Genomic DNA, 16,125 nt, shown 5'->3' with positions numbered 1-16,125 from the left:
ATGAAACTACCAGCAGGGGTCACTGTGCTGGCCTGTAAGACTGAGCCTGTGCTACCACACAGTACTAATGCCCACATTGTGGCCTTTCACAGTAATTAAGCCCACCTTGGGGTCCCTTCACAAAAGTTATGTCCTTCTTGTGGCCCCTCACAGCAGTTATGCCCACCTTTGTTCCTGTCACAGTAGTTATGCCCAGCTATGTGCCCCTTACAGTAGCTATGCCAAATATGTGCCCCCTAACAATAGTTATGCCAAATATGTGCCCCCTCACAGTAGTTATGCCAGATATGTGCCCCCTCACAGTAGTTATGCCCAGATATGTGCCCCTCACAGTGGATATGCCCAGATATGTGTCCGCTCACAGTGGTTATGTCCAGATATGTGCCCGTTCACAGTAGTTATGGCCAGATATGTGCCCCTCACAGTGGATATGGCCAGATATGTGCCCCTCACAGTGGATATGGCCAGATATGTGCCCCCTTACAGCAGTTATGGCCAGATATGTTTCCCCTCACAGTAGTTATGCCAGATTATGTGCCCCTCAGAGTAGTTATGACCAGATATGTGCCCCCCTACAGTGGTTATGCCAGATTATGTGCCCCTCACATTAAATATGCCCACATATGCACCCATCACAGTGGTTATACCAGATTATGTGCTCCCCTTACAGTAGTTATGCCTTCATAGGTGCCCTCTAATAGTTATGCCTTTATATGTGCCCCCTCACAGTAGTTATGCCAGATATGTGCCCCCTACAGTGGTTATGCCAGATTATGTGCCCCTCACATTAGATATGCCCACATATGTGCCCCTCACAGTGGTTATGCCAGATTATGTGCCCCCCTCACAGTAGTTGATATATGTGCCCCCTCATAGTTATGCCTTTATATGTGCCCCCTCACAGTAGTTATGGCAGATTAGGTTCCCCCTCAGTAGAGATGCCCACTTTTGTGCCCCCTCACTCTAGTTGTGCCCATCACCCCCCCCCCCCCCTTCCCCTTTGCCCCCATCTGCAGTGTTAGGAAAAGAAAAAACACATACTTACCCTCTTCCCTGATGTTGCGCTGCCACACTCACATTGAGCTGCTGGCTGTACTGAAGGCAGTTTCCCTGGCCTTCAGAGCTCCTCCCACAGCCAGCAGCGCGATGTGCGGCCAGCAGAGGGAGTGCTAGAGCTCCTGCTTCACTGATGATCTGGAGACAGCCCGGCAGTGACAAGAACTGCTGGGCCGAGCGTATGTGAGTGAGTGTGCGTGTCCCCCCTCTTCCTCCTCCCCCCTCTGCGCAAACCTCCCCCACCTTGCCTCATATTAAACATGTAATGGAGCGCCCTGACGGGTCCCGGCATTGTTACTGTACTTCATGATGGGCCAAGAGATGCCAAAACTCTTGCACAGGTGTTTGTCGATAACATTGTGACACTACATGGCATTCCCTTTGATGTGGTGTCTGATCGGGGAACTCAGTTTATTTCCAGATTCTGGAAAGCGTTCTGTACTCGGCTGGGGATACAATTGTCCTTTTCATTGACTTTTCATCCTCAGTCTAATCAGAATCTGGAGACTTGATTTGTTTTGGAGAACCAGGAGAAGTGGTCTTCATTCTTGTCGTTAGCATAATTTGGCATTAATAAACGTAGACAGGAGTCCACTGATAAGTTGCCGTTTTTTGGGGCATATGGGTTCCATCTGCAGTTTGGCACATTTTCTGGTTCTCAAACTTCCGGTATTCCTGAGGAGGAATGATTTTCCTCTTTTTTGTCTTCCATTTGGTGGAAAATTCAAAATAACCTGAAAAAGATGGGCAACAAGTATAACGTGTGGCTGACAGGAGACGTATGAATGGTCCGAACCTGAGAGTGGGTGATTCTGTGTTGCTGTCCACAATGTGGTGCCTTTTCATAGGTAAATGCATTGATATCCAATTAATTCTAGTCAAGATGAATGTTCATTACCTTTAAGAGCCATGCTCGACTATAGTTACAAATTTTTATGTCTTGAAAAGGCCAAAGTAAGGTCACACGAAGGTTTCTACTTTTTAGTGTTATTCTTCTCATGAATGTACCAGTCTGAGAAGAGGCCTCCTTATCTACTGATAAATTTATGACGGGAGGTAAAGACAAGCTCTATGCAGCTGGTGATAATTACCTATACAATTAGGCATTTATCAATGAAGCAAATATATAGTATTCATGTATTCATTTAATGAGCCTTAGTCCTTAGCATAAGACAATCAGTAGAACATATAATATATATTATACTGTTATATGTTATGAAGACAACATGTATCCAGTATATTATATATATTTCTCATTAGGAGAATTTTTGTCTCTAAAAGAGTGTCTGTGAAGATGTGTGTTTTGTAACAATTATTCACCTCTTTGGTGTAACAGGAGATACTGTTATCTCTGTGAGAAAACAAGGAGATTCAAGTTATTTATGATACATAAACATACAGTGTGATAAACATCCAGAGAGACGCCTAGAGGTCTGTCTCTAATTGCTACAAGTGTCAAATCTAATCCCTATAGCCTTGAATTAAAGCTTTTAAGGTCAATTGTATATTATACCTTTATTCAGACTTACAGAAGTTAACCCTTTATACTATGATGCAAATAGCTTACACAGCAGTGCCACCTAGGTATGAGTAGGTGACATTACAACAGTAGCAAAAGTGCATTCTGGGTAAGGTTATGATGTCATTTCTTATCAATAGTCACGCCCATCCGATTATGATTGGAAACTTCCAAACTAGGAAGGTGTGTCTAACTGATAAGTTTGTGTTCATAAACCATACACAGGGGGGAGAAAGAGGACAGAGAAAAGGAACACACACACAAGAAAGAGAGGAAAGAGAAGTTAAGCTCTTTAGAGGGGTCCATCAAGATGAAAGCCATAATGAGATGCGCTATGATGGACCATCCAGCTTTCCTAGGAGCAGAAGTGAGATTTCTACTAGGACTTGGTAAGAGACACAGAAAATGATATTTCATTTTATTAAGACTAATTTGATAGTGTGGGTGAAATGATACCATCTAGATTGGCGAATAAATACATTAATTAATTGATCATCTCCATATTGAGATGTAGTTTTAGGATATTGTGAGACTTTATTCTACCTGCAGAAGAATCAAGACTCATAATCTCGCAGAGCATTAAATAATTGCTTAGATATATATATATATATATATATATATATATATGTATATACTGATAGAACATTCTTCGCCAAGCTAAGTGATGGATTCCCACAGGAAAGACTTATTTCAAGTCCTTCCCCTTTAAGGTATGGTCTAGCAAAGATCCTATATCCCTGTCATTTGTCTTAATAGTCTTACCAAAGTCATATGTGTGAAAATAGTCCAGGATGGGGCGGAAGGATACAGTTATCTCTTCTAAGTTATATCCTTGAATGGATCTGCCCATGCCTGAAGTCATGTGACGTGTAGTTGGTTAGAGGGGGGGTGGAATGTATTTAGCATTCTATATTGATGTCTAGGATTAGACATGCCCATCCTGATATCATGAGGTTTCCTCCGAACAGAGAAGTGATGTATATAAATGATGTTCCTATTTGATATCCTAAACTAATAATAGCTTGGTTATAATGTGACAAGTTATTTCCACTCACATGTATTGTTAAGCTTGTAATGCTTTATATCAATGCTATATATATTCATTTGCATGTTTCATTGTGTTTATTTACTTATATATGTTTATAACCTTGTATCCAATAAATCTGCATATTTTTATAAACCTGTGTATTATTCTATAATGCAGAACTACATGTTTTATCATTAACGTCATCTCACGTCAAAAAGAACTTATTTATCTGAGGAAATAGTCGGCCTCAGATGTGAATTGTATCAATTAGGTCGTCTACGATTCACCAGGTCATGATTTTAAGAATTTATGACAAATTTTATAAGTTTAATTTTTTATAATTAATAATTTTTATGACCATAATTAATCATTCTTAATTGAATTATTACCACCCGACAACCAGAAACATTAAGCTCGGTACCTTCTTGGAAGTTGGGTCCAAGATTTATTGGTCCATATAAGATCACTGCCATTGTTAACCCTGTATTCTGTCTTGACCTTCCTCAGGCTTTTAAATTTCATAACGCATTTCATAAGTCGTTGTTGAAGAAATGTGTTGAACCTGTTGAGCCGTCCTCCTTGCCTCCCGCTCCTGTCATGGTGGACGGTAATTTAGAATTTCAGATCAACAGGATTGTGGACTCCCGAGTTCTCAGTACATGCCTCCAGTATCTCGTCCACTGGAAACGGTACGGACCAGAGGAGAGGATGTGGGTTCCAGCGGCCGATGTTAATGCTAATCGACTTGTGAAGGCCTTTCACAGAGCTCATCCTGATAAGGTCAGTCCTGGGTGCCCGGAGGTCACCCATAGAAGGGGGGATACTGTCACGGTCCCTCCTGTGACAGATGTCAGGAGATCAAGGAGACTGGCGGAGCGTGGAGGAAACTAACAGCCTCTTTGATTACTCTTGATTCAGTGCTGTTGTTGTTAATGACCACATCCCTTGTTTCAGGTGTAGCTTAGTAGTCATTACTTCTACACTATTTAGTCTTACCCCACCCTTCTGACTGTGCGGTAAGATAGCTTCATTTGGTTTTGGAAGAGCTGGTGTGTGGTCCTCTCTGGAGTTCCTGCTCGTCCATCTCACTACAGAAGTTAAGTGTTGTGTTTGTTTGTGTTTTGTTTTATCTTCCTTGTTGGTTGTTACTAGGCCTCAGGGAGACACTTGTTTCTTCATCTGAGAAGAAACGGATTGTCTCAGCCCTGCCAATATCCATAGGGATCTTTAGGGTCTCCAGGGTCCCAGGTTACAGGGTATGGGCATTCCTACCTTAAAGGGGTGCCCATACGGTTAGGATTCAGGGCCAGGAGTAGGGTTCTCTAGAAGATGACTTTTTCCTTTCTCTAGCGTTGAGGCCTAGTGGCTTTCCATTTCCCTCCGGGTTGTCAGTGTGGTGTTTCCTCCTATACCTCATCCGTGACAGGAGGATATTCTGACATCCTGCAAAGAAATTCAAGCAGAAACTCTCCAAAAACTCACAAGTTCAATGGATGGAAGAATTGTGAAGACAATATCAAATAAAGGGTCCTATGCTAATATGTTTTTGATTGAAATTGCTTTTCAGTAAATGTGACCTCTTAATGCTGCAAATTCAGCAAATTACCATTTTACAACCTATAAAATGTATTGAAACTGTTTTGTGCATAATAATTTGGAACATTTGGAGTTTTTTAATGTGTGGGAAATGTGTTGTTTTTAATGGGAGGTTTGTTCAAATAGTTAATAACTTGACTGTCATTTGCATGGACCATTTAGAAAAGTCAGAGAAAAAAATTATTTGCATAGTCATTTGGAACACGGTATATGTACCCCAAAATGGTTCCAATAAATGCAGCATCTCACCCTGCAAAAATCAAGCACTCATCCAGCACTATAGACAAAGATATTTAAAAAAAACATGGCGATGTAAATATGTTTTCAAAATTCTTTTAAAACTGGTAAAACAAAATAAAAACTATATAGGGTTTCACTGTAATCATGCTGAATTATAAAATATCATGTCATTTTTAGCACACAGTGAACACCGCAAAAACAAAACCCATGGCAGAATTTTGGGGGGGTTCTATTTCACTCTGAATTTTTTTTCCCATTTTCCAGTACATGGTATTGAATATTAACCCCTTGGGCTAGGCCACCACCTTTTTATGTCGGCCTAGTCTAAGCCTTGCATGGATCTCCTCCACCTGTCAAGATCACCCGTCAATAGTGGCTAGGGCAACAATGGTTTAGAGAGAGGGGGCTCTCTCCCAAGCATACCTCTTGAATGGGGCTGCTCTTAGGCCATGTGAACGATGAAAGTGACATCACTGGCCTTGGAAAAGCTGAGCGAAATAGGGCAAGAAAAAGGGGAAAGGCGCTAATAGGGTGATATGTATGGATCACAAATTGTCGGTTTAGATGATTAGGCTCACCTTATATTGTTGTGCAAGCATAGGCACAAAGCTAGTGTGCACCGGTATAAGCAGGAGGTCGGTGCTGGGGGTGTCATCCAATCCTCGCTTAAAAGGGGTTGCCAGCCCCCAGGAGTCTGAAACAATCATAACAGGAGATGTGTTAGTGGGAAGCTACCCATGTAACAGGGACACTTTTTCGGCGCAACTTTACGACCGTGAGGATGTAGAGAAAACTCTTTATATTTTTAGATAGATGACTACGCATTTCGGAGCATCAGAGCTCCTTTTTCAAGTCTGTATTGTCAAGCCGGAGGATGAGAGAACGAGATTGCTTCACGTGTGAGAGAAGTTCACAGTGCTCACAGGAACACTGCTGCCTTCTCGGACAGCTGATCAGCAAGGGTCCCGGGTGTCGGACCCCCACCAATCACAGACTGATGACCTATCCTGAGGAAAAGTTATCAGTAAAGTTACTTTCACACTAGCGTTTTTGTTTTCCGGTTTTGAGTTCCTTGACAGGAGCTCAATACTGGGAAAAAAAACTGATCAGTTTTATCCTAATGCATTCTGAATGGAGGGATGCATCAGTTCAGTCCCTTTTAAGTTTTTGGGATGGAGAAAATACGGCAGCATGCTGCAGTTTTCTCTCCGGCCAAAAATACTGAACACTTGCCGGAATGCCAGATCCGGCATTAATTTACATTGAAGTGTATTAGTGCCGGCATTAAGTGTTCTGGCAAAACGGATCCGGATTTCTGGTCTGCGCATGTGCAGACCTTTAAAAATGCAAAAAAAAATTGCAGATGACACCGGAGAGACGCATCCAGTATTTCAATGCATTTGTCAGACGGATCCGCATCCGGATCCGTCTGACAAATGCCATCAGTTTGCGGCCAGATTGCCGGAATCCTCTGCCGCAAGTGTGAAAGTACCCTAAAATATTCTTGGAAAACCCCTTTAAGGTATTAAAGCATCACCAGCCTTTTAACAATTTTTCCATTAATCAGTAGTACAATGCATGTACAGTACATGAGGAAGAGCACTATTTCTGGCCATTGTATCACTTGTATCTGCCATATTTCACAGTTTTCCCCTGTGCATAATGAATGCCTAGTTTGCGGTTTTCGAAGACGTGGTTGGGGAAAACTAGCTGCCATTGACTGCACACATAAAGTAGAAGAGATTCTGCTTCTTAACCTTCTCTCATGCACCCAGAATCAGGATAGAGGATATAGAGGACATTACAGAGGAGTACTGACCTGTATAGTTGTGAATAAAGCCCTTGGCAAGTTTATATCTCGGCCAAAGTCTGCTTGTCTGTGTGTGCTCCTGCTCACTCCCCTCCCCTCCATAGACTTGCATTGACATATGTAATAGGATGGGATTAAGGTATTTTTCAGTAGAAGGGGGGGTGAGGAAAGGAAAAAAAAAGCTGATAACATGGGAACTAGACATTTCCCACTGATGGAATATTACAAGTTTCTTGTGATCCCTTGTACTATTGATTTATTCGTGCAAAAATGCGTGCAAAGAGGGCTACATCCAGCAGGCAGGTTCGCCTTTAACCAAGCTGTAATAGGGATTTTATAGAATTGCATAGTGCCTTACTGTACCTCTAAAGTACATACCTGACTGCATACAGAGGCATTTGGAGGTTTCATTCAGTCAGATTTTGGACAAATATGTCAGAACTATTCTAGGAGAAAATATCTCGGAAATACAGTACCCAACAGAGCATCAAACAGAATGGCTCTGCACAACTCCTATTGCTGCCAGTCAGACTACTTCACATGGCTCTACTGTCTGGATGAGGTTTAAAGTTAATCAAGTTAATAATTGTTAAAGGGGTTGTCTGGATTCAGGGCTGAACCCGGACATATCCCTTTATTCACCTAGGCTGCCCGTTTGAGATGAGCATTGGAGCATTTCATGTTCTGATCCTCTCCCTTGCCATGTGCTGAATCGAGCAGGCATGGGCTTTTTCAGCAGATCCGGTGACGTACCAGGTCTCTACTAGGCAGAGGCTTCTACCTAGCAGCGAGCCCAGTGATGTCAGCGGCACTAATGGGCTGGCTTAAGGCTTCCCTAGCCTGTAAAACAGATGTCCCCGGGAACTCTGCTAGGCAGAAGCCTCCGTTTAGAAGTGTAAGTTTCTAAACAGAAAATCTTTAATGCTCATCGCAGAGGGGTTGCCTGGGTGAAGAAGGGCATATGTCCGGGTTCAGCTTTGAACCTGGACAACCCCTTTAAGTAAAAATATACATACCTCCCAGTGTCCCTTTATTGGAAGGACAATCTCTAGTTCTTATTTGTTATGCTGGCAGCATTTGTCTGCCACTGTCCTGCTTTCCAAGGCAGGCGTCGCTTCATTCCCCCTAAGTGAATTGGGAATAGTGCTTAGTGAGCTTCCTTACAGCACTTATAGCATTAATCCTTCCCTTTTTGCTCCCTAAGTGCTGATCAGCTTCTCTATTTAGCTTGGCTGTGAAAAGTGTGATCTCTTGTCTGACTACCCGTGTATTCTGCTCCTTGCCACCCGCCCTGACCTTGGAATTGCTATCTGGAATACACACGTACTCAGCCTGCCCTGATCTTGAACTGTATTCAAACAACACTTTTTTCCTTGGAGCTTCGCACCAGTGTCTTTGACCTCCGTGGGTCAGCTGCCATCTACACCAGGACTACTCCAGGAGGTAGTGGCCTGGTTGGTTTCCTGCAACGAAGTCAATATCCCTGTACAAGGGTTAAATGGTGAATACCAGTGAACAACCAGGATAACGCCCTTAGGTTTGGCACAATTACAAATTGTTTAGTTAGCACAGTGGGTCTACACCCTGTTACACTATTGTTCCTTTCTGCCCAATAAATGATCTTCTTTTACTGACTTTCCACTACAGTATATACTATACACAACAGTATATTAGACCCCAACTTGTACTTGCATTTAATGATTTGATGCAATTTTGATCTAAATAATGTAGTGATTTTGGTATTGTGTAAATTAGACACTATTGAAGGGTATAGTCTTGCATTAATAGAGATTTTTCAGACAAGGAATTATAAGGGTACATCCAAACAGAAAATCTGCAGCAACAAAAGACTACAGCATATATGATTAATGTGGATGTACCCTAATCATCCCTTTTAAGGGATGGTAGGGTGGTGCGCTACAAGATAAATTATAGCATTAGGCATGGCACATTTTGACTTGGCAAGATTTTCCCACTCTTCTTTGCAAAAACTCTCCAAATCTGTCAGATTGCAAGGGCATCTCCTGTGCACAGCCCTCTTTAGATCACCACACAGATTTTCAATCGGATTCAGGTCTGGGCTCTGGCTGGGCCATTCCAAAACTTGAATCTTCTTCTGGTGAAACCATTCCTTTGTTTATTTGGATGTATGCTTTGGGTCGTTGTCATGCTGAAAGATGAAGTTCCTCTTCATGTTCAGCTTTCTAGCAGAAGCCTCAAGGTTTTGTGCCAATATTGACTGGTATTTGGAACTGTTCATAATTCCTTCTAGCTTAACTAAGGCCCCAGTTCCAGCTGAAGAAAAACAGCCCCTTGGCATGATGCTGCCACCACCATGCTTCACTGTGGGTATGGTGTTCTTTTGGTAATGTGCAGTGTTGTTTTTGCACCAAACATATCTTTTGGAATTATGGCCAAAAAGTTCAACCTTGGTTTCATCAGACCATAACACCTTTTCCCACATGGTTTTGGGACACTTCAGATGTGTTTTTGCAAAATGTAGCCTGGCTTGGATGTTTTTCTTCGTAAGAAAAGGCTTTCGTCTTGCCACTCTACCCCATAGCCTGGATATATGAAGAATACGGGAGATTGTTGTCACATGTACCACACAGCCAGTACTTGCCAGATATTCCTGCAACTCCTTTAATGTTGCTGTAGGCCTCTTAGTAGCCTCCCAGACCAGTTTTCTTCTCGTCATTTCATAAATTTTGGAGCGACGTCCAATTCTTGGGAATGTCACTGTTGTGCCATATTTTCTCCACTTGATGATGACTGTCTTCACTGTGTTCCATGGTATATCTAATGCCTTGGAAATTCTTTTGTACACTTCTCCTGACTTATACATTTTAACAATGAGATCCCTCTGATGTTTTGGAAGCTCTCTGTGGACCACCAAAATTTCAGGAAAGACCAACTAGAGCAGCTGAACTTTATTTGGGGTTAATCAGAGGCACTTTAAATGATGGCAGGTGTATGCTGACTCCTATTTAACATGATTTTGAATGTGATTGCTTAATTCTGAACACAGCTACATCCCCAGTTATAAGAGGGTGTGCACACTTATGAAACCACAATTTAGCTTTTTTTTTCTTCCCTCCACCTAAAAGATTTCAGTTTGTTTTTCAATTGAGTTGTACAGTTTATAGGTCACAATAAAGGTGGAAAAAGTTCAGAAATGATTTATCTTTACATCACAGAGACCTGACATTTTGACAGGGGTGTGTAGACTTTTTATATCCACTGTACATCTTTGAAAGCCATAAAGTTTTCTGTTTATTTATGAAGTTACTTTTGGTGCCTTTTTTTAGTGATACATGAGGTTTTATTTTTATATCCCTTTTCCATAACGGTTGTTTTGATATATGGGATGTATGGGTTATGGTCACTGGGGACAGAGCTAGAGGCTGCAGTGTGGGGTGGGGTGTTTAAGATTATTTTGTATTCATTTTCTTTATTTTCTTTAATTTTTTTACACTTTGTGCCCCCTTAAAAGTAATACAAGACCTTTAAGAGGCATTAAACATGACATTTAATGTTTATTGCTGATTGTTTTTGTAACTGGGGCTGACACATTAGGGAATGTAGCCCCAGAAAGGTTTACAGACTCACTGCAGTGCGGATCTGGGTCTGCTAAGACCAATCAGCCCTTATAGACACCCAATCCCCAGCGATAACATGACCACTGAGACCAGAGCAGAAGGTGACATAGAGCACTCTGTATGCAGCATTAGGGAAAGCAGAGACAGAAAGAATCTGTCTCTCACCCTGCTGTAACGGCAGCGGGGTCCATGTTCCCGTAACAGCGCAATTATTAGTGTGCAGCTGTGATCTCTGCAAGGACACTTAGAAAAGTCTGTGTAGAGATAAGGGCCGACCACCGGAAGTATGTAGGTAGTCAACAGGCAGTCAGCAAGAAGTTAACAATATATTAAACAATATAATAATATTTTCTATTGTTTATGCCTTGCAGTAGTACATGATTGGATAATGACGACATGTTTCTTCTCCTTCAGGGTGGGTTATGTTCACACATGGCATGGTACAGAAAATCTTCTCCATACAGTACAGTGACTGTTTTTAATTCATGCAAAGTCCATTAACATGCTTGGCAAACAAATCTGCTGCACGTGAATATACCCTTATATTTATGCATTGGGTACCGAGTCCTTGCCTTTGTTTTATCCCTTCTAAAATAATGCAAAGCATAGATTCCATATCCATTAAGATATTTTGGAGGGATGCGCATTTACATGATGGAGGCAACACAGAGCAGTTTCCATCTGTTTCTTATTAAAAGCATGGTTAAAAAGCAGAAATACCTTACATCCATAATCTGAGCATTTCAAGGAAACTCACAAGTCAGACGATCATATCTTCCTTTTCTTAGTTTTGAAATATGTTGTGCAAAACTGGTAGATGTATTACAAACAAGATGGCTCAATAATGTACCATATATCATAAACCGAGCAGAGCACTTAATAAAACAAAAGACTGCACCAACTGCTGTGTAGGCGGCGGTGAAACGTGAAGTACAGTAAACATTTCTGACTCACTGACCCCATTCAACAGGTGCAATAACAGCTCTTTATGGAACAGAAAACATATAACATAAAATAGATATTTACATTATGTCACATAAAAGTACAGTATATACTAAAGTATAAAAAGGCTTTTAAAATACTAAATCATAGCAGAGATAGTAGTAGCGACCGAGCCCAGGAGACTGAGGGGGCCCAAAGACCCTTGTGCCACATAAGAAGATACTGGTATTATAGAAATTGCATGCAGATCAAGTTCCACCTCTGGCTGGAGGGAAGGGGTTAGGTCAAAAATTTGGTATGGGGGGGTACCGTTTCAATTTTTGCCTCAGGCAGCACAAAGGCTATGGGCTTTTCAGCAGCTGGCCACAAAGCATTGAGGAAAGGGGGGCCCAAGCTGAACACTTGCACCAGGGCCCATGAGCCTTTAGCTATGCCCCTGTATGACAGACCTGGGAAACTTTGAGGTCTCCGATCGGAAGGCATATGGAGCCGCATCCCTCTGCCTAACCTCATAGATGCTGCGATTGCTATAGATGCTGAGGTTAAATTACCAGTTTCAGCATAATTGCCAATCCCGTTTGTTGCAGCTGGGTTTCGGCTGTATAATACATATGGAGAGGGCTGAGTGCAGCAGCCCACTCCATACAAGCCCTTAGCAACTGTGATATACAGGTTAAATTTCAATATAGGGATTAAATGGCAATGTAGTCATATAGCTGAGATAAGTACAGTGATATGTTTACTGACTCATAAATTATAAGTATACATTATATCACTGTTGGAGAAACGACACAGCATTTTTACTATAGTCATTTTGACTTTATGTTTTGCCTCATGACAGTAGGTTGTTTTTTATTTTTTTATTTATAAGACTAAATAATGCTGAGACTAAAGAAGTCAATGCCAAAAGAATCAGCTACAAAGCAATATAGTGGTGTTTGAAAGTTTGTGAACCCTTCAGAATAGTCTATACTGTATTTCAGCATAAATTTGATTTAAAACTATATCTGATTTCCGCACAAGTCCTAAAAGTAGATAAAGATAACCCAATCAAATAAATGAGTCAAAAAATATTACAGTATATGGTTGTGCCGCACTCTGTTATGGGGTTGGTTCACAAGTAGGATCCTACTCCATACTTCATAGAAAAGAAAAACTTGACACTCAGTTCTGCTCAAACGAAGTATACTTCATCTGAGCAGAATTGAGTGGCAAGTTTATCTTTTCAAAAATATTACAGTTGATCATTTATTCATTGAGGAAAATGATCCAATATCACATAACATGTGAGTGGCATAAGTATGTGAACCTTAAGGATTAGCAGTAGTGTTGAGAGCGAATATTCAAAAAGCAAAATTTTATTGCGAATATCGGCACTTCAAGAATTCGCGAATATTTAGAATATAGTGCTATATAGTCGTAATAACAGTACACATCAGGTGATCATCGCTTCCTTCTTCTAGCTTGTGGGCCAATGAGAAGGCTTTGTCACAGCTTAGCAACATCCCTAGCAATAGAAAAGTTGCCTACCCCTTAGTATAAAAGAACCTCCAAGCAGTTATTTTCTAAAGTTTGTTGCAGTTATGAAAGAGATAGCAGTGTCATTGCTGTGCTCTGTGCTTTGTTGTATTACATTAGACAGTTAACTTATATATATATAGTACAGACCAAAAGTTTGGACACACCTTCTCATTCAAAGAGATTTCTTTATTTTCATGACTATGAAAATTGTAGATTCACACTGAAGGCATCAAAACTATGAATTACCACATGTGGAATTATATACATAACAAAAAAGTATGAAACAACTGAAAATATGTCATATTCTAGGTTCTTCAAAGTAGCCACCTTTTGCTTTGATTACTGCTTTGCACACTCTTGGCATTCTCTTGATGAGCTTCAAGAGGTAGTCGCCTGAAATGGTCTTCCAACAGTCTTGAAGGAGTTCCCAGAGATGCTTAGCACTTGTTGGCCCTTTGCCTTCACTCTGCGGTCCAGCTCACCCCAAACCATCTCGATTGGGTTCAGGTCCGGTGACTGTGGAGGCCAGGTCATATGGCGCAGCACCCCATCACTCTCCTTCATGGTCAAATAGCCCTTACACAGCCTGGAGGTGTGTTTGGGGTCATTGTCCTGTTGAAAAATAAATGATGGTCCAACTAAACGCAAACCGGATGGAATAGCATGCCGCTGCAAGATGCTGTGGTAGCCATGCTGGTTCAGTATGCCTTCAATTTTGAATAAATCCCCAACGGTGTCACCAGCAGAGCACCCCCACACCATCACACCTCCTCCTCCATGCTTCACGGTGGGAACCAGGCATGTAGAGTCGATGCGTTCACCTTTTCTGCGTCACACAAAGACACGGTGGTTGGAACCAAAGATCTCAAATTTGGACTCATCAGACCAAAGCACAGATTTCCATTGGTCTAATGTCCATTCCTTGTGTTCTTTAGCCCAAACAAGTCTCTTCTGCTTGTTGCCTGTCCTTAGCAGTGGTTTCCTAGCAGATATTCTACCATGAAGGCCTGATTCACACAGTCTCCTCTTAACAGTTGTTCTAGAGATGTGTCTGATGCTAGAACTCTGTGTGGCATTGACATGGTCTCTAATCTGAGCTGCTGTTAACCTGCGAATTCTGAGGCTGGTGACTCGGATGAACTTATCCTCCGCAGCAGAGGTGACTCTTGGTCTTCCTTTCCTGGGGCGGTCCGCATGTGAGCCAGTTTCTTTGTAGCGCTTGATGGTTTTTGTGACTGCACTTGGGGACACTTTCAAAGTTTTCCCAATTTTTCGGACTGACTGACCTTCATTTCTTAAAGTAATGATGGCCACTCGTATTTCTTTACTTAGCTGCTTTTTTCTTGCCATAATACAAATTGTAACAGTCTATTCAGTAGGACTATCAGCTGTGTATCCACCTGACTTCTCCACAACGCAACTGATGGTCCCAACCCCATTTATAAGGCAAGAAATCCCACTTATTAAACCTGACAGGGCACACCTGTGAAGTGAAAACCATTTCAGGTGACTACCTTTTGAAGCTCATCAAGAGAATGCCAAGAGTGTGCAAAGCAGTAATCAAAGCAAAAGGTAGCTACTTTGAAGAACATAGAATATGACATATTTTCTGTTGTTTCATACTTTTTTGATAAGTATATAATTCCACATGTGTTAATTCATAGTTTTGATGCCTTCAGTGTGAATCTACAATTTTCATAGTCATGAAAATAAATAAAACTGTTTGAATGAGAAGGTGTGTCCAAACTTTTGGTCTGTACTGTATATCCTCAAACTAAACATTTCTAAGGTTTTCAAGATTCCTTCTTTATGGTAAAGCACTCATGTTCTGTTTTATATAGGAGTGATGTACGCAGATGGTCAAACTATACTCATGTATCACATGTCCAGGCCCGTCTGAAGTTTGCCAATGACCATCTGGATGATCCAGAGGAGGCATGGGAGCAAGTCATGTGGTCAGATGAGACCAACGTAGAACTTCTTGGTCTAAACTTCACTGTTGGAGGAAAAAGAAGGCTGAGTTGCATCCCAAGAACACCACCCCTACTGTGAAGCATGAGGGTGGTAACATCATGCTTTGGGGGTGCTTTTCTGCGAAGGGGACAAGATGACTGCACTGTATTACTGGAGAGGATGAAAGGGGCCATTTATTGTGAGATTTTGAGCAACAACCTCCTTTCCTCAGTCAGAGCATTGAAGATGGGTCGTGGCTGGGTCTTCCAACGTGACAACAACCTGAAGCACACAGCCAGGATAACCAAGGACTGGCTCCGTAAGAAGCATATCAAGGTTCTGGAGGGGCCTAGCCAGTCTCCAGACCTAAATCCAATAGAACATCTTTGGAGGGAGATGAAACTCTGTGTTGCTTAGCGACACCCCGAAACCTGACAGATCTAGAGGAGATCTGTGTGCAGGAGCCAGTTCTAAAACTTACACAAATAGGCAAGCAAGTGAGCTTCTCTTCAGCCTTGGACTCAAAGATTTTGCCCCTGGGACCTTTATAATTTCCCCCTACACTAACATTTTAATTTATTTTTCTTTGATATTTCTTACAGATACAGCTAAACTTGATGGTTAACACATTAAGTAAAAAAAAAGATTATCTTATAACGTATTTCAATGGCTTTTGTCAGGAGATGGCACAAGATTACACTATGATGAGTTATCAGTTATCAGAGTCAATTTTAGTTCAGCTACATCGATAAGCCCAGGAAATTTAATGCTGAAACTATTAGTCGATTGGTGTCCATTTATAGAAGATGAATTCTGAACTTGGTGTGACATACAGTAGTGGTTCTAGAGCAGGGATCAGCAA

This window comes from Bufo gargarizans, chromosome 3, assembly GCF_014858855.1.
Source record: "Bufo gargarizans isolate SCDJY-AF-19 chromosome 3, ASM1485885v1, whole genome shotgun sequence".
Taxonomy (NCBI): domain Eukaryota; kingdom Metazoa; phylum Chordata; class Amphibia; order Anura; family Bufonidae; genus Bufo; species Bufo gargarizans.
This window is presented reverse-complemented; position numbering follows the sequence as displayed.